Raw genomic sequence first — 19,170 nt, 5'->3', positions numbered from 1 at the left:
AGCCATGAGGGGCAAGCAAATGGAGTGGTAGGTGAGAGAAGGCCCAGAACTTCTAGGCAAGGATGGGCATAGGAAGGCCAGGCAGAAACAGGAAGGCCTAGGCAAGGCTAGGTTTCCCTGGAGGAAAGCAGTAGGCAGGTCAAGTGTGGGCATAGGCACTGGAGGGAGTGCAAGGCTAGGGAGGCAAGGCAGGGCAAGGCAAGGAAACTTTGGGGTCACCAAGGCAAGACAAATGAGAGGTACATTCAAAAACTGCTGGTACACAAAAGGGGCTAGGACAGACTTCTCTGGCTGGCCTTGATCTCACATGGGCCATCTCTAATCTGCACCTAAAACACTTGGATTACCTGCTTTCCTTGGTATACAAAAGAACTGTCATTCTGGTCCTGAAGCGCAAAGGTGAAATGTGAATTTTATGTCCAAAATTCAAGACATGTAAGGATAGGTGCCAGAAGCAAGTTGCCAGGACAGATGGGTGTGCTTGCACGTGACCTCTTTTGGGCTTCCTCTCACATGTTCCTGAAACGCTGGAGGTACGTGAAAGCCTTGAGAGTCCTAGGAGAAGCAGGCAGGGCAAGGCAAGATGAAGAAATTCCGCAAAAAGAGGGGTATTGAATTCCAGGTGGGGGACGAGTGAGCAAGGGAATGCAAGGCAAGGGAGAGGAGAGGTTCAAAGGTAACGCCAAGAAAAGTGGTGGCTTTGCCAGGCAAGACAAAAGAGAGGCAAGCAAGGCAATGAGAGTCCTAGAAGGAGAAGGAAATGAAAGATTGGAGCTGGACAAAGGGGAAGGGAAACTGGACAAAGTGGCAAGGGGGATGGGTGGTGCAAGGCCCTGGACTGGTAGGAAGGGCAAGGGAGAGACATGGATGGGTCAGGAAGGAAGAGGAAAACAATGGCCAGGAATGACAAAGAAATGCAAGGTTGGATAGGAAAGGAAAGGCAAGGCAATGTAGGGAAGGGGTAGGCCAGACAATGGGTGTCTTAAGAGGAAAAGTATGCATAGCAAGGCCAAGAGAAAAGCGGTAAAGAAGTTAGCGTGGGGGATAGGTGAGTGTAGCTGAGAAAAAAAGTGCCTCATTCCAGTATGTATGTATGTATGTGTGTGTGAAGTTTGCAGGATGTAAAGCAGAAGAAAGCAGTGACTTGATGGTGGAGTGAAAGGATGCTTTTGAATACACGTGGCAAGGTCCAAGCAAACTATTTGTCTTGGCACATCTGTGTCCCATAAACATCTTAGTTTAGATTCAGACTGTAAGCGGGACAGAGAACACCCCTAAAATTACAGCTGAGCAAGAAAGCAGGTCGCATCAGCATGTTTTAAAGGAAGCAGTTTTTTTGTGTGAGAAGAAAATGGACATATGAGACTCCAGCAGTATCGACGTTCAGCTTAGAAGCAAAGTGCAATGATTCCGTACAAACTCTGAAAATGAAACGCAGCAATAAAAAGGCAATGGGACATGTCAGCGAAAGCTTTGTGGCCAAGCAGGGTGAGATGTTTGAAGCAGAACCACAGTTTGGTTTCACTAAGGATCCATCATGGTGGATTGCAAACATGTGCCAAGACAACACATATTCTGCAGCTGTTGCAGCTCTCCGCAGGAACACTAGCGCTTTCCCTTAGACTCTAAAATGCAGAGAAATGGCCTGCGCAGCGCAGAAGCTATTTGTGCTGCTTGTACACCTCTTCCAACCCCTCAGTGGAAACTATTGCACCTGCCTTTAGACTCTGAGATCCAGAGAACACAATGGTAGAGGCAGTGGTGGAGAATGGAAGGAGAGAGTGAAGTTTGATGAGTGAGTTTGATGTGACTTATGTGGAGCACGCAGAAAATGTAGCCCCGTACTGGTTTTTACACCTGGAGCCTATTTCTGTAAGACATTTCAGGTGGACATTTTTGATCAAGAAGCCAGAGTGAAAAAATTGACAGCAGGTCTCTCTGGGAAAGAAAAAGCAGCAAGGCGTCGTGTGCCATTTAAATGCTGCTATAAGAAGGGCGTACTTTAGCAGCATCTCTCTTGACACTTCTATCTGTGTAATCTCTAGCTGCTTGGACACAGCGACACTGAAAATAATTGTACTGCAAATACCAAGTTACACAGGGAAAAAGGGTAGGTCAGCAAATGCCTTCTGTCCTGGCACATCTCTCAGTCAGAACTCCAGCTGAAAAATTTTGCTGTAATGATGGACTTTGCCACTTGGAGAGAATTTATATACTTGGGAAGAAGCATTCAAAGCCCTAGTGCATTTCGTCTATTTTACGGACTGCAAGGGCACTCTAAAGGCCAGCACTAGCTTTTTGTTGGACTTTTTCTTTTTGAGTAGCTGCTGGACGTTTTGAAGCGGTTTGGGATCTGCTAGAGTGCAAGGTAATACATAGAGTTTGAGGAATGTGATATACACATTTTATATCTCCAGGGAGGTGGATGCAGTTCAGTGTGTGCGAGTTACATGTTGAGCAGCTGATCACACAGAAAAGAAGAGGCTGCGCTGCAATAGCCTTTTCATTAGCAGCTTATAAACTGCACAGCCCACAATGAAACAATTCCGCTTCCTTCTGTGCTACATACAGGATCACATTCTCTCAGTCTCTAAGAGCCAGGACCCCCAGCGGAGCTCTTCCCTGCGCTGCTCCTACACCAATGAGGCCGGAGCCGCAAACAGCTTGGCTTTTTCCCTGGCACCGTCTGCCAGCGCTCATCAAAATAACCACACGATGGCGCTGTCGACTAACAAAAGAAGGAAACGCACCGAGGCCAGCTCCAAAGGACAGAGCCGAGTTGGAAACGTCCCTGCTCTCAAATTAACTGTGCCAGGAAAAAAAGACTTTGCTGATCTTCCCCCTCCAACTGTGCAAACACTTTTGCACCACACTCAAAGGGCGACACGAAATCCTCTGCCCTAACAAACATTTTCACTCTCGCAGAGTCCAGTAACAAACTCAAAGACATCCGCTCAACAAATGTGCCAGCTGAGAGAGAAAGTTCTTTGCTGCCTACAATTTCAACTTCACCCATCAAACAATGAACACACACCCTGCTATTGGCAATTTTCTTTTCAGCTCTACGCTCCTAAGCTTTCAGTCTCAGAGTCAAGATCCAAGCAGCATGGCAACAGGGACTACTCACACACTAAAGCTACAAGGACAAAAAGCTCAACAACTTGCTGTCTAGATTCCCACTGTCAGTTCAACATCTCTAACCCACAGGGAAACCTCTTGGGAAAAACCTTTAAATTCACTGAGACCACCCAAAGTGCCCATCCAAACTTAATTTCTTTGCCAAAGAGAAGAACAAGAAGCTCATTTCAAGAGAAATGGCATCCCCTCCTCCAAAATCCAAAACATCCTGTGACTGATCCCATACAATGGTGTCAGAACACTCTTACTAGAGGCAGACAGCCTTCCAAAGATGGATACTGACTCAATGACTGTACAAATTGAGGGAGTGCTTCCAAATATGCCGGCACAAGAAGCTGCTGTCGTCCTTGAGCTGCGCGACACAGCTTCTTATCTGCACCTCCAACTCTGGGGCTACGTGCTTTCCTTCCCATGAGAAAGCATTGCCATTCTCCTTCAGGAACTTACCAAGCCAAGCTGTATGCCATGTCCTGTACTATGTCCAACAATGGCTCCTGCACAGAAGGGTCTACGACATAAATATCTTGCTGGACTATACCTCCTCATGGTACCTTTAACGCCTGCCCTATTACATTGTCACTATATCTTTTTCTTGCCAAGGAAAGGCACTCAGAGTCACTTGGCCTTGCCTTGCCTTTGATGCTGTGGCTAGTCTACTCTTGTTTTGCTTGCTTGCTTATGTGTGCCTTGCCTGGCAAGACCTAGAAAGACCTTCCTTGCTTTGCTTTGCCTTGCCTACCGCTCTTTGCAATGCAAACCAAGTGTAGGCGCAATTGTAGGCAAGTCAAGGGAGAAGCTGACAAGGCTGGAGCCATGAGGGGCAAGCAAATGGAGTGGTAGGTGAGAGAAGGCCCAGAACTTCTAGGCAAGGATGGGCATAGGAAGGCCAGGCAGAAACAGCAGGGGCTAGGCAAGGCTAGGTTTCCCTGGAGGAAAGCAGTAGGCAGGTCAAGTGTGGGCGTAGGCACTGGAGGGAGTGCAAGGCTAGGGAGGCAAGGCAGGGCAAGGCAAGGAAACTTTTGGGTCACCAAGGCAAGACAAATGAGAGGTACATTCAAAGACTGCTGGTACACAAAAGGGGCTAGGACAGACTTCTCTGTCTGGCCTTGATCTCACATGGGCCATCTCTAATCTGCACCTAATACACTTGGATTACCTGCTTTCCTTGGTATACAAAAGAACTGTCATTCTGGTCCTGAAGCGCAAAGGTGAAATGTGAATTTTATGTCCAAAATTCAAGACATGTAAGGATAGGTGCCAGAAGCAAGCTGCCAGGACAGATGGGTGTGCTTGCACGTGACCTCTTTTGGGCTTCCTCTCACATGCTCCTGAAACGCTGGAGGTACGTGAAAGCCTTGAGAGTCCTAGGAGAAGCAGGCAGGGCAAGGCAAGATGAAGAAATGCCGCAAAAAGAGGGGTATTGAATTCCAGGTGGGGGACGAGTGAGCAAGGGAATGCAAGGCAAGGGAGAGGAGAGGTTCAAAGGTAACGCCAAGAAAAGTGGTGGCTTTGCCAGGCAAGACAAAGGAGAGGCAAGCAAGGCAATGAGAGTCCTAGAAGGAGAAGGAAATGAAAGATTGGAGCTGGACAAAGGGGAAGGGAAACTGGACAAAGTGGCAAGGGGGATGGGTGGTGCAAGGCACTGGACTGGTAGGAAGGGCAAGGGAAAGACATGGATGGGTCAGGAAGGAAGAGGAAAACAATGGCCAGGAATGACAAAGAAATGCAAGGTTGGATAGGAAAGGAAAGGCAAGGCAATGTAGGGAAGGGGTAGGCCAGACAATGGGTGTCTTAAGAGGAAAAGTATGCATAGCAAGGCCAAGAGAAAAGCGGTAAAGAAGTTAGCGTGGGGGATAGGTGAGTGTAGCTGAGAAAGAAAGAAAGAAAGAAAGAAAGTGCCTCATTCCAGTATGTATGTATGTATGTGTGTGTGAAGTTTGCAGGATGTAAAGCAGAGACTTGATGGTGGAGTGAAAGGATGCTTTTGAATACACGTGGCAAGGTCCAAGCAAAGTATTTGTCTTGGCACATCTGTGTCCCATAAACTTCTTAGTTTAGATTCAGACTGTAAGCGGGACAGAGAACACCCCTAAAATTACAGCTGAGCAAGAAAGCAGGTCGCATCAGCATGTTTTAAAGGAAGCAGTTTTTTTGTGTGAGAAGAAAATGGACATATGAGACTCCAGCAGTATCGACGTTCAGCTTAGAAGCAAAGTGCAATGATTCCGTACAAACTCTGAAAATGAAACGCAGCAATAAAAAGGCAATGGGACATGTCAGCGAAAGCTTTGTGGCCAAGCAGGGTGAGATGTTTGAAGCAGAACCACAGTTTGGTTTCACTAAGGATCCATCATGGTGGATTGCAAACATGTGCCAAGACAACACATATTCTGCAGCTGTTGCAGCTCTCCGCAGGAACACTAGCGCTTTCCCTTAGACTCTAAAATGCAGAGAAATGGCCTGCGCAGCGCAGAAGCTATTTGTGCTGCTTGTACACCTCTTCCAACCCCTCAGTGGAAACTATTGTGCTTTAATTTTAGGTTTGTCGGTGCAATTGAGGCAGGAACCGGCCCCCCAGGGCCGCTAAACCATAGAGCGGGGCGCCCCCCGGAAGTGCCGATCCGTCCTACAGATTGCATCCAAGTCACGGCACCAAATTGTTATAAATTCACTCGAGAGAGTGTTAAAGTTTAATAAAGGGAAGTTTTATTAATTATAGCAAGCAAGCAATAAGCAAAAGACAGCACTGGACAGCCGGGAAGCGATCCTGCTTTTCCGCGGCCGTGCTTTCGTTTTTTGTGTGTCTCCTTTTAATCAGTCCAGCTCTCCAGGCTCTCCTGTGAGGTGTCCTTCCTCGGGTCTTTCTACGCATGCGCCTTCATCGGTCTAGGGGTCCGATTGTTCGGTCTTTACCTTATCTTCTTTTAACCTTTCTTCACTGTTCTCTGTAAAGGCTTAGCTCAGTAATTTTTTGGAATGTAAGGAATCTTAGCAAGGACATGATAAACGTCAGTAGCTAAACAAGCATCAGTTACTATGCATACGTAAGTAACTATCGTAAGTAAGTAAGGGGTAAATAAAAATCTTGATTTTACAGAACATAACATTACAGGATATCCTATCTGCATGTTTAGTCGAACAAAAGGGTCTCTGTTTATCACAATCCCCCCTTTTTCTATTCCCTACTTTTTTTCGCTAAATCTTTGCAATTCTTTTTTTACTTAGTTCTAAATAATCTTTGGTTTTTGCCTCATTTAAGGTTTCATAAGGTGAGCTACTTCTAACTTGCTTTTTACAATGTTAATAACTTTATTAAGAGTGCAAGGGCTAAAAGTAAGACTTAAAATTAGTAAAATTAGTGGTCCTGCTGTAGTAGATAGTAAAGTTGTTTGCTAGGGAGAATAATTAAACTAGGATTCGTACCAACTCTGTTGCATTTGTTCTTTCTTTCTCTTTTTCAGTTCTTTTTGTGATTTGGCCATGGTTTCTCTTACTATCTCGCTTTTATTTCCATATACACAACACTCTTCTTTAAGTGTAGTACACAGGCCCCCTTGTTGTAAAAATAATAAGTTTAATCCTCTTCTATTTTGCAAGACTACTTCAACTAGTGAGTCTAGGGAGTCTGTGAGGTCTTTTATGGATTTATCAATTCTTCTTAAATTTTCATCTACTGAAATTTTAAGCTCTTTAAGCCCCTGGTGTTGATTAACTAAGGATGCTACACCTGTTCCTAATCCAGCTCCTCTTATGCTTAGTAATACGGATATTGTTAATACTGTGAGGGGTTCTCGTTTCACCAAATGGTGTTCTGAGTTTTGGTATTGTGTATACATATATTCTTCAGAATGATAAATAATTCGGGGAACTATTATAACTTGTATATAAAATTCATAGGTTTCATTAAAGGCTGTTACAGAGACACATGGGGTTACTCCTAAAGTGTTACAAACCCATTTAGTATTAGGTGCTGGAATCAGCTACTGAGCTGGCTTGCAAGGGTCATTAATCTGTATTTTTGTCTGACATAAGTGTTTCTTATCTGGGGGCACATTTCCCACACATTTCCCTTTTCCAGTGACTCTAGATAATGTTATTCCTGGAGTGTTTTTCCTTCCCAATTTCCATAAACAGGCAGCAGGATTAGTGCCATTTACTCTTTTTGGTTCTGCTATGGAGCCTATGGCCTCATAAAAGGGTGGGTTAATGTTATAGCATAACCAACATTCTCTAGTTAAATTTGGGTGTGTATCATTTAATACTTTAAAGGTAGCTTGCAATATTTTCCAAAGAACTTAATTTCCATATTCTTGGGGTGTTTCTACTGTAGTTGTTACTTGTGTGCTATTTTCTAATTTTTCTGAATAGTTACTCTGATCTCTTACTTTGGGATCTATTACTCCCCACACCACTGGATTTGGTCCAACAGATCCCGAATCATGTGGAACCATTTCTTTCTTTATAAGAATGTGCACTCCCCGATCTTTTCCGGGTTTCCATACTCTGAGACTCCAGGTTCGTCTCAGTAACCACCCAGGGATTTGGGACTGTGTAATATTGATGTAATGAAATTTACAAGTCCCAGTATATGTTACTTCCCCTGAGGGGCCTATCCAGGGCTTTATACATCTATGTGGACCTTGTTCAACCTTTAGATACTTATCTGGGTTTTGTACTTTCCACCCCATGGAAATTGTTTCACAGTTCTAATATCTACAGTAAAATTCCCCAGGATAATTACAATATCCTCTGCTTGGATTAGAAGCTGGGTACATATATAGTACTCGCCCGAGCGGGATATTGCTAGTACTCTTCCATTTAATAAGAGAATCTAGTGTAACTTGAAAGCTAGGGTCTCCAGAAGTGATCTGTGATTGGATAATAGCTTGGTCTTCCCATCGAATTATAGACCAATTAAAGGGTTCGTGAGTCTTACCTATACAAATGTCAAATGTGCTAATTAAGATTGTAAATGTTATTAACTTCTTTAATGAGCATTAGCTTCCCCTGCTATAATAGAGGCTTTTCTTTTGTATAGTGTTAGTTTTGATTTTCCAAAAATTATTTCGCTGGGTTGTATCATTTCCATTCTTGTGGCATTTCCAGGTCTATGACCTTTTGGCCCCATATATATTGGAGTGTTTCCTTCCACAGTTTATTACTCCTCTGCCTCTCCCATCGTCGACCTGGTTGCTACGGGACACGGGGTGTACCATCTTCTCGGCAGCAAGAGTATTCTTCGGGAGGGAAATTACTCCTTCTCTTATTAATTATTTTTATGTATTTTTCTCAACTTTTATGCTTTACTAAAGGGGTATTACACCTCAATTCCTGGAGACACTGTCTGCACAACCCAGCTACTATATTTACTATAAAAGGTGCAGGTTCGTTTGGATGGTAATAATACAAGGGGTTAACTCCTCTGGCATAAATAGTCCACCACTCCTCTGATTTTGTCTCAAAAATTTTTTTTTTTTTGCTCTTATTTTAGTTATTAAGGGCGAATCCGTGAGTTTTCTCTGGGCAGTGTAGCAGGATCTACACACCTTTCTTAGTGGGTAGCCTCTATGACAGTGGGTCTACTAATGTTCTTTACATATTATACATTTAAAACAAACAAAAAGATAACAATTCTGACATAAAGTACAGCTTATTTTAACACTTCTATTATATATTTCTTTACTACTAGATGGGGGTATTTTATATTCTATATAAAAATCTTTATGAAATTTACTATTTATAAGTTTTTAAGCCGGTTAATAGTCCTTGGATGTTACTTTGTTCGGGATACCTTAAGTCTCAGGTTCCCAGCCGGGCTAACCACTTCTCAGTTATTAGTCTTTTGTGGGTTCACAGGTCTCTTTATATGACTGGCATGTGTCCACTCCTTTTCAGCTGTTCGAACTACAGAGTCAGTTGTTAATAACACTTGGTACGGCTTTTTTCACTTCGGTGTTAGGGATTTTCTTTCTAGTTTCTTATCAGCGCTTACTCTCCAGGTTGTACTTGAGAGTGTAGGGCAGTTGAAGATAACTCCATTCTCGGTCACTATTAAAAACTCAGAAATCTCAGTTAGAATAAAACAGTATTTCTTGTCACTTGAGGGACGAAGAGGGTTGAAACCAGAAATAGATAGATTGTTAAATAAGGGACTATTAGAACCATGTGTCACTTTTTAACACACTCATACTGCTAGTAAAGAAGCCAGATGGGACTTATCGTTTGGTACAAGATTTAAGAGAAATTAATAAGAATTTAATAAACGTACAGTGGCACGGTTCCCTGTAATAGCAAATTCGTATACATCATTAAGCAAATTGGGACCTGACAGTCTATAGTACAGTGTTATAGATTTAAAGGATACATTTTGGGCCTTGGTCTCATCTCTTGATGAGACTAGTCGAAATTATTTTACATTTGAATGGGAAGATCCAGACACAGAGAGGAGACAACAATTGAGATGGACACTATTGCCCCAGGGATTTACAAAACCTCTCAACTTGCCTGGACAAGCACTAGAACAGATTCTACAGGATTATCAGACAGACCCAGGAGTGACTCTGATACAATACGTGGATGGTTTGCTTTTAGCTGGAAAGAGGAGGAAGATGTAAGGAGAGAGAGTATTAAATCGTTAAATTTCCTGGGTTTAAAAGGATTGCAAGTATCTAAGGCAAAGCTCCAATTTGTGGAAAAGAAGTAAAATATTTAGGCCATTACTTTAGAAAAGGGGAGAAAAAATAGACTCTGAAAAAAATACAAGGAATTTTGTCACTACTAATTCCTAAAAATAAAAGACAGATACGTCAAATCTTGGGATTAACAGGGTATCGTAGACAGTGGATTGAAAACTATAGTAGTAAAGTATAATTTTTATATCAAAAATTGACACAGGAGGGAGTAATAAAATGGAGTTTAGAAGATACAGAAAAATTCCGGGAACTACAAGAAAGTTTAATTCATGCTCCTGTCTTGAGTCTCTCAGATTTAAAGAGACCCTTTTACTTGTTTGTAAATGTAGAAAATAGGGTCGCCTCTGGAGTCCTAACTCAGGAGTGGGCAGGGAGGAAGAAGCTAATAGGGTATTTATCAAAGATCTTAGACCTTGTGAGTAAAAGCTGGCTAGCCTGTTTACAAGTAGTAGCAGGATGTACCTTACTGGTAGAAGAAGCTAGCAAAATCACCTTTAATAGCAATTTGAAGATAATGTCCCCTCATAACATTCGGGGTGTGCTACAACAAAAAGCGGAAAAATGGATTTCAGATGCTAGACTTTTAAAACATGAAGGAATTCCAACTGAAGCCCTAAACTTAATATTAAAAACCACAACTGTACAAAACCCGGCTGCCTTTTGTATGGAGAACCTGAAAGTAAATCTTTGACACATGACTGTATAACTACAATTGAGGAACAAACCAAAATTAGACCTGATCTGGAAGAAGAGGTATTAGAAAGCGGAGAAAAGCTGTTTGTGGATGGGTCCTCCAGAGTGATAGAAGGAAAGAGGAAAACAGGCTATGCTATAATAAGAGGACCTGATATTCAAGTTTTAGAATCAGGTCCATTAGACAAATCTTGGTCAGCCCAAGCCTGTGAATTGTATGCAGCATTAAGGGCATTGAAATCACTAGAAGGAAAGGAGGGGACAATATATACAGATTCCAGATATAGTTATGGGGTGGTGCATATGTTTGGTAAACTGTGGGAAGAAAGAGGTTTAATAAACTCTCAAGGGAAAGATTTGGTTCATCAAAAACTTATAATTGCAGTATTAAAGGCCCTGAGAAGGCCCAAGAGGTTAGCAGTGTTTTATTTGAAAGGACACCAGAAGGGAATAGACTTGAGGAGTAGAGGAAATAATGCTGCTGATTAGGAGGCAAAACAGGCGGCATTACAAACAATGGTCTTAAAAGAAAAAAAAAGGGAGGGACAGGAAGAAACTTTAGAACATAAGAATAGTGACTTAAGAAGTAGACTTACTGAGGAAGAAAAGCCAAAACTCTCAGAGACAGGAGCAATAGAAAACTCAGAGGGGAGATAGCCTCTCTCAGATGGCCGGGAAGTACTACCAAAAGCCATAGCTCAAAGAATATTAGAAAAATACATCAAAGAACACATTGGGGAGCACAAGGGTTAATAGATTATTTTGCAGCAAAGTATATGAGCACAGGTATTCGAAACTTAGCTAAGCAAATTACTAGAAGCTGCCTCCTATGTTTAAAAACAAATAGGAAAAATCTCTGAAAATTACCTTATGGAGGGAGACCCTTAGCAAAAGACCCTTTGCAAATATTCAAATTGACTTCACAGAACTACCAAAGGTAGGAAGATTTAAATACTTCTTGGTCCTAGTGGATCTTAGTAGATCAAAATCCTAGTGGATTTTCTACTCAGGTCTTTGCATAAGCATTTCCTCTGGGTTAAAGGGGATCCTTTGTTCCCAGGAATTTAATTTTTGTTTAACCCACTCTTCGGTTGATCCAAATATAGGCCAAAATACATTCTTTGAAATTTCTTTTCCTCTCTATATTACTACACAATAATTACTACACAAAATCATTTTTGCCCTATCTTTATTTTCTGTCCCCGGGAAATGTTTCCAATTATCTAGTATAAAACTCAACGGACTATCTTTAGGTATCGGTGGGAGTTTAACAGGTACAGGAGGCTTGCTCTTCCCCTGTCCCATTCTTCCAGAGTGCCTTCAATCACACAATTCCTTTCGCCTCCCCTCGTTCGTACCGCTCTCGCTCGGGGAATCCAGCTGCCGGTTCCCTTCTCAGACACACACTCACCACACTCCGGGATCCCGACCCCGCCCAGACGGATCCCCGTTATACTCACGCGTCCCACGTCCCGTGTCTTCGTCCGGACTCTGTGCACAGAATTTAAGGGGTCGACCGGTCTCCCTTATGCTTATTGCTTTAATTTTAGGTTTGTCGGTGCAATTGAGGCAGGAACCGGCCCCCCAGGGCCGCTAAACCATAGAGCGGGGCGCCCCCCGGAAGTGCCGATCCGTCCTACAGATTGCATCCAAGTCACGGCACCAAATTGTTATAAATTCACTCGAGAGAGTGTTAAAGTTTAATAAAGGGAAGTTTTATTAATTATAGCAAGCAAGCAATAAGCAAAAGACAGCGCTGGACAGCCGGGAAGCGATCCCGCTTTTCCGCGGCCGTGCTTTCATTTTTCGTGTGTCTCCTTTTAATCAGTCCAGCTCTCCGGGCTCTCCTGTGAGGTGTCCTTCCTCGGGTCTTTCTACGCATGCGCCTTCATCGGTCTAGGGGTCCGATCGTGCGGTCTTTACCTAATCTTCTTTTAACCTTTCTTCACTGTTCTCTGTAAAGGCTTAGCTCAGTAATTTTTTGGAATGCACGGAATCTTAGCAAGGACATGATAAACGTCAGTAGCTATACAAGCATCAGTTACTATGCATACGTAAGTAACTATCGTAAGTAAGTAAGGGGTAAATAAAAATCTTGATTTTACAGAACATAACATTACAGGATATCCTATTTGCATGTTTAGTCGAACAAAAGGGTCTCTGTTTATCACACTTTCCCTTAGACTCTAAAATGCAGAGAAATGGCCTGCGCAGCGCAGAAGCTATTTGTGCTGCTTGTACACCTCTTCCAACCCCTCAGTGGAAACTATTGCGCCTGCCTTTAGACTCTGAGATCCAGAGAACACAATGGTAGAGGCAGTGGAGAATGGAAGGAGAGAGTGAAGTTTGATGAGTGAGTTTGATGTGACTTATGTGGAGCACGCAGAAAATGTAGCCCCGTACTGGATTTTACACCTGGAGCCTATTTCTGTAAGACATTTCAAGTGGACATTTTTGATCAAGAAGCCAGAGTGAAAAAATTGACAGCAAGTGTCTGTGGGAAAGAAAAAGCAGCAAGGCGTCGTGTGCCATTTAAATGCTGCTATAAGAAGGGCGTACTTTAGCAGCATCTCTCTTGACACTTCTATCTGTGTAATCTCTAGCTGCTTGGACACAGCGACACTGAAAATAATTGTACTGCAAATACCAAGTTACACAGGGAAAAAGGGTAGGTCAGCAAATGCCTTCTGTCCTGGCACATCTCTCAGTCAGAACTCCAGCTGAAAAATTTTGCTGTAATGATGGACTTTGCCACTTGGAGAGAATTTATATAGTTGGGAAGACGCATTCAAAGCCCTAGTGCATTTCGTCTATTTTACGGACTGCAAAGGCACTCTAAAGGCCAGCACTAGCTTTTTGTTGGACTTTTTCTTTTTGAGTAGCTGCTGGACGTTTTGAAGTGGTTTGGGATCTGCTAGAGTGCAAGGTAATACATAGAGTTTGAGGAAAGTGATATACACATTTTATATCTCCAGGGAGGTGGATGCAGTTCAGTGTGTGCGAGTTACATGTTGAGCAGCTGATCACACAGAAAAGAAGAGGCTGCGCTGCAATTGCCTTTTCATTTGCAGCTTATAAACTGCACAGCCCACAATGAAACAATTCCACTTCCTTCTGTGCTACATACAGGATCACATTCTCTCAGTCTCTAAGAGCCAGGACCCCCAGCGGAGCTCTTCCCTGCGCTGCTCCTACACCAATGAGGCCGGAGCCGCAAACAGCTTGGCTTTTACCCTGGCACCGTCTGCCAGCGCTCATCAAAATAACCACACGATGGCGCTGTCGACTAACAAAGGAAGGAAACGCACCGAGGCCAGCTCCAAAGGACAGAGCCGAGTTGGAAACGTCCCTGCTCTCAAATTAACTGTGCCAGGAAAAAAAGGACTTTGCTGATCTTCCCCCTCCAAGTGTGCAAACACTTTTGCACCACACTCAAAGGGCAACACGAAATCCTCTGCCCTAACAAACATTTTCACTCTCGCAGAGTCCGGTAACAAACTCAAAGACATCCGCTCAACAAATGTGCCAACGGAGAGAGAAAGTTCTTTGCTGCCTACAATTTCAGCTTCACCCATCAAACAATGAACACACACCCTGCTATTGGCACTTTTCTTTTCAGCTCTACGCTCCTAAGCTTTCAGTCTCAGAGTCAAGATCCAAGCAGCATGGCAACAGGGACTACACACACACTAAAGCTACAAGGACAAAAAGCTCAACAACTTGGTGTCTAGATTCCCACTGTCAGTTCAACAGCTCTAACCCACAGGGAAACCTCTTGGGAAAAACATTTACATTCACTGAGACCACCCAAAGTGCCCATCCAAACTTAATTTCTTTGCCAAAGAGAAGAACAAGAAGCTCATTTCAAGAGAAATGGCATCCCCTCCTCCAAAATCCAAAACATCCAGTGACTGATCCCATACAATGGTGTCAGAACACTCTTACTAGAGGCAGACAGCCTTCCAAAGATGGATACTGACTCAATGACTGTACAAATTGAGGGAGTGCTTCCAAATATGCCGGCACAAGAAGCTGCTGTCGTCCTTGAGCTGCGCGACACAGCTTCTTATCTGCACCTCCAACTCTGGGGCTACGGGCTTTCCTTCCCATGAGAAAGCATTGCCATTCTCCTTCAGGAACTTACCAAGCCAAGCTGTATGCCATGTCCTGTACTATGTCCAACAATGGCTCCTGCACAGAAGGGTCTACGACATAAATATCTTGCTGGACTATACCTCCTCATGGTACCTTTAACGCCTGCCCTATTACATTGTCACTATATCTTTTACTTGCCAAGGAAAGGCACTCAGAGTCACTTGGCCTTGCCTTGCCTTTGATGCTGTGGCTAGTCTACTCTTGTTTTGCTTGCTTGCTTATGTGTGCCTTGCCTGGCAAGACCTAGAAAGACCTTCCTTGCTTTGCTTTGCCTTGCCTACCGCTCTTTGCAATGCAAACCAAGTGTAGGCGCAATTGTAGGCAAGACAAGGGAGAAGCTGACAAGGCTGGAGCCATGAGGGGCAAGCAAATGGAGTGGTGGGTGAGAGAAGGCCCAGAACTTCTAGGCAAGGATGGGCACAGGAAGGCCAGGCAGAAACAGGAGGGGCTAGGCAAGGCTAGGTTTCCCTGGAGGAAAGCAGTAGGCAGGTCAAGTGTGGGCGTAGGCACTGGAGGGAGTGCAAGGCTAGGGAGGCAAGGCAGGGCAAGGCAAGGAAACTTTTGGGTCACCAAGGCAAGACAAATGAGAGGTACATTCAAAGACTGCTGGTACACAAAAGGGGCTAGGACAGACTTCTCTGGCTGGCCTTGATCTCACATGGGCCATCTCTAATCTGCACCTAAAACACTTGGATTACCTGCTTTCCTTGGTATACAAAAGAACTGTCATTCTGGTCCTGAAGCGCAAAGGTGAAATGTGAATTTTATGTCCAAAATTCAAGACATGTAAGGATAGGTGCCAGAAGCAAGCTGCCAGGACAGATGGGTGTGCTTGCACGTGACCTCTTTTGGGCTTCCTCTCACATGCTCCTGAAACGCTGGAGGTACGTGAAAGCCTTGAGAGTCCTAGGAGAAGCAGGCAGGGCAAGGCAAGATGAAGAAATTCCGCAAAAAGAGGGGTATTGAATTCCAGGTGGGGGACGAGTGAGCAAGGGAATGCAAGGCAAGGGAGAGGAGAGGTTCAAAGGTAACGCCAAGAAAAGTGGTGGCTTTGCCAGGCAAGACAAAGGAGAGGCAAGCAAGGCATTGAGAGTCCTAGAAGGAGAAGGAAATGAAAGATTGGAGCTGGACAAAGGGGAAGGGAAACTGGACAAAGTGGCAAGGGGGATGGGTGGTGCAAGGCACTGGACTGGTAGGAAGGGCAAGGGAAAGACATGGATGGGTCAGGGAGGAAGAGGAAAACAATGGCCAGGAATGACAAAGAAATGCAAGGTTGGATAGGAAAGGAAAGGCAAGGCAATGTAGGGAAGGGGTAGGCCAGACAATGGGTGTCTTAAGAGGAAAAGTATGCATAGCAAGGCCAAGAGAAAAGCGGTAAAGAAGTTAGCGTGGGGGATAGGTGAGTGTAGCTGAGAAAGAAAGAAAGAAAGAAAGTGCCTCATTCCAGTATGTATGTATGTATGTGTGTGTGAAGTTTGCAGGATGTAAAGCAGAGACTTGATGGTGGCGTGAAAGGATGCTTTTGAATACACGTGGCAAGGTCCAAGCAAACTATTTGTCTTGGCACATCTGTGTCCCATAAACTTCTTAGTTTAGATTCAGACTGTAAGCGGGACAGAGAACACCCCTAAAATTACAGCTGAGCAAGAAAGCAGGTCGCATCAGCATGTTTTAAAGGAAGCAGTTTTTTTGTGTGAGAAGAAAATGGACATATGAGACTCCAGCAGTATCGACGTTCAGCTTAGAAGCAAAGTGCAATGATTCCGTACAAACTCTGAAAATGAAACGCAGCAATAAAAAGGCAATGGGACATGTCAGCGAAAGCTTTGTGGCCAAGCAGGGTGAGATGTTTGAAGCAGAACCACAGTTTGGTTTCACTAAGGATCCATCATGGGGAATTGCAAACATGTTCCAAGACAACACATATTCTGCAGCTGTTGCAGCTCTCCGCAGGAACACTAGCGCTTTCCCTTAGGCTCTAAAATGCAGAGAAATGGCCTGCGCAGCGCAGAAGCTATTTGTGCTGCTTGTACACCTCTTCCAACCCCTCAGTGGAAACTATTGCGCCTGCCTTTAGACTCTGAGATCCAGAGAACACAATGGTAGAGGCAGTGGAGAATGGAAGGAGAGAGTGAAGTTTGATGAGTGAGTTTGATGTGACTTATGTGGAGCATGCAGAAAATGTAGCCCCGTACTGGTTTTTACACCTGGAGCCTATTTCTGTAAGACATTTCAGGTGGACATTTTTGATCAAGAAGCCAGAGTGAAAAAATTGACAGCGGGACTCTCTAGGAAAGAAAAAGCAGCAAGGCGTCGTGTGCCATTTAAATGCTGCTATAAGAAGGGCGTACTTTAGCAGCATCTCTCTTGACACTTCTATCTGTGTAATCTCTAGCTGCTTGGACACAGCGACACTGAAAATAATTGTACTGCAAATACCAAGTTACACAGGGAAAAAGGGTAGGTCAGCAAATGCCTTCTGTCCTGGCACATCTCTCAGTCAGAACTCCAGCTGAAAAATTTTGCTGTAATGATGGACTTTGCCACTTGGAGAGAATTTATATAGTTGGGAAGAAGCATTCAAAGCCCTAGTGCATTTCGTCTATTTTACAGACTGCAAATACACTATCAAGGCCAGCACTAGCATTTTGTTGGACTTTTTCTTTTTGAGTAGCTGCTGGACGTTTTGAAGTGGTTTGGGATCTGCTAGAGTGCAAGGTAATACATAGAGTTTGAGGAAAGTGATATACACATTTTATATCTCCAGGGAGGTGGATGCAGTTCAGTGTGTGCGAGTTACATGTTGAGCAGCTGATCACACAGAAAAGAAGAGGCTGCGCTGCAATTGCCTTTTCATTTGCAGCTTATAAACTGCACAGCCCACAATGAAACAATTCCACTTCCTTCTGTGCTACATACAGGATCACATTCTCTCAGTCTCTAAGAGCCAGGACCCCCAGCGGAGCTCTTCCCTGCGCTGCTCCTACACCAATGAGGCCGGAGCCGCAAACAGCTTGGCTTTTTCCCTGGCACCGTCTGCCAGCGCTCATCAAAATAACCACACGATGGCGCTGTCCACTAACAAAAGAAGGAAACGCACCGAGGCCAGCTCCAAAGGACAGAGCCGAGGTGGAAACGTCCCTGCTCTCAAATTAACTGTGCCAGGAAAAAAAGACTTTGCTGATCTTCCCCCTCCAAGTGTGCAAACACTTTTGCACCACACTCAAAGGGCAACACGAAATCCTCTGCCCTAACAAACATTTTCACTCTCGCAGAGTCCGGTAACAAACTCAAAGACATCCGCTCAACAAATGTGCCAGCGGAGAGAGAAAGTTCTTTGCTGCCTACAATTTCAGCTTCACCCATCAAACAATGAACACACACCCTGCTATTGGCACTTTTCTTTTCAGCTCTACGCTCCTAAGCTTTCAGTCTCAGAGTCAAGATCCAAGCAGCACTGCAACAGGGACTACTCACACACTAAAGCTACAAGGACAAAAAGCTCAACAACTTGGTGTCTAGATTCCCACTGTCAGTTCAACAGCTCTAACCCACAGGGAAACCTCTTGGGAAAAACCTTTAAATTCGCTGAGACCACCCAAAGGGCCCATCCAAACTTAATTTCTTTGCCAAAGAGAAGAACAAGAAGCTCATTTCAAGAGAAATGGCATCCCCTCCTCCAAAATCCAAAACATCCAGTGACTGATCCCATACAATGGTGTCAGAACACTCTTACTAGAGGCAGACAGCCTTCCAAAGATGGATACTGACTCAATGACTGTACAAATTGAGGGAGTGCTTCCAAATATGCCGGCACAAGAAGCTGCTGTCGTCCTTGAGCTGCGCGACACAGCTTCTTATCTGCACCTCCAACTCTGGGGCTACGTGCTTTCCTTCCCATGAGAAAGCATTGCCATTCTCCTTCAGGAACTTACCAAGCCAAACTGTATGCCATGTCCTGTACTATGTCCAACAATGGCTCCTGCACAGAAGGGTCTACGACATAAATATCTCTCTGGACTATACCTCCTCATGGTACCTTTAACGCCTGCCCTATTACATTGTCACTATATCTTTTACTTGCCAAGGAAAGGCACTCAGAGTCACTTGGCCTTGCCTTGCCTTTCATGCTGTGGCTAGTCTACTCTTGTTTTGCTTGCTTGCTTATGTGTGCCTTGCCTGGCAAGACCTAGAAAGACCTTCCTTGCTTTGCTTTGCCTTGCCTACCGCTCTTTGCAATGCAAACCAAGTGTAGGCGCAATTGTAGGCAAGTCAAGGGAGAAGCTGACAAGGCTGGAGCCATGAGGGGCAAGCAAATGGAGTGGTAGGTGAGAGAAGGCCCAGAACTTCTAGGCAAGGATGGGCATAGGAAGGCCAGGCAGAAACAGCAGGGGCTAGGCAAGGCTAGGTTTCCCTGGAGGAAAGCAGTCAAGTGTGGGCAGGTCAAGTGTGGGCGTAGGCACTGGAGGGAGTGCAAGGCTAGGGAGGCAAG

The sequence above is a fragment of the Poecile atricapillus genome, chromosome W (genome assembly GCF_030490865.1).
Source record: "Poecile atricapillus isolate bPoeAtr1 chromosome W, bPoeAtr1.hap1, whole genome shotgun sequence".
Classification (NCBI taxonomy): Eukaryota; Metazoa; Chordata; class Aves; order Passeriformes; family Paridae; genus Poecile; species Poecile atricapillus.
The sequence above is the reverse complement of the archived record's forward strand: the minus strand, read 5'-3'. Positions refer to the sequence as shown.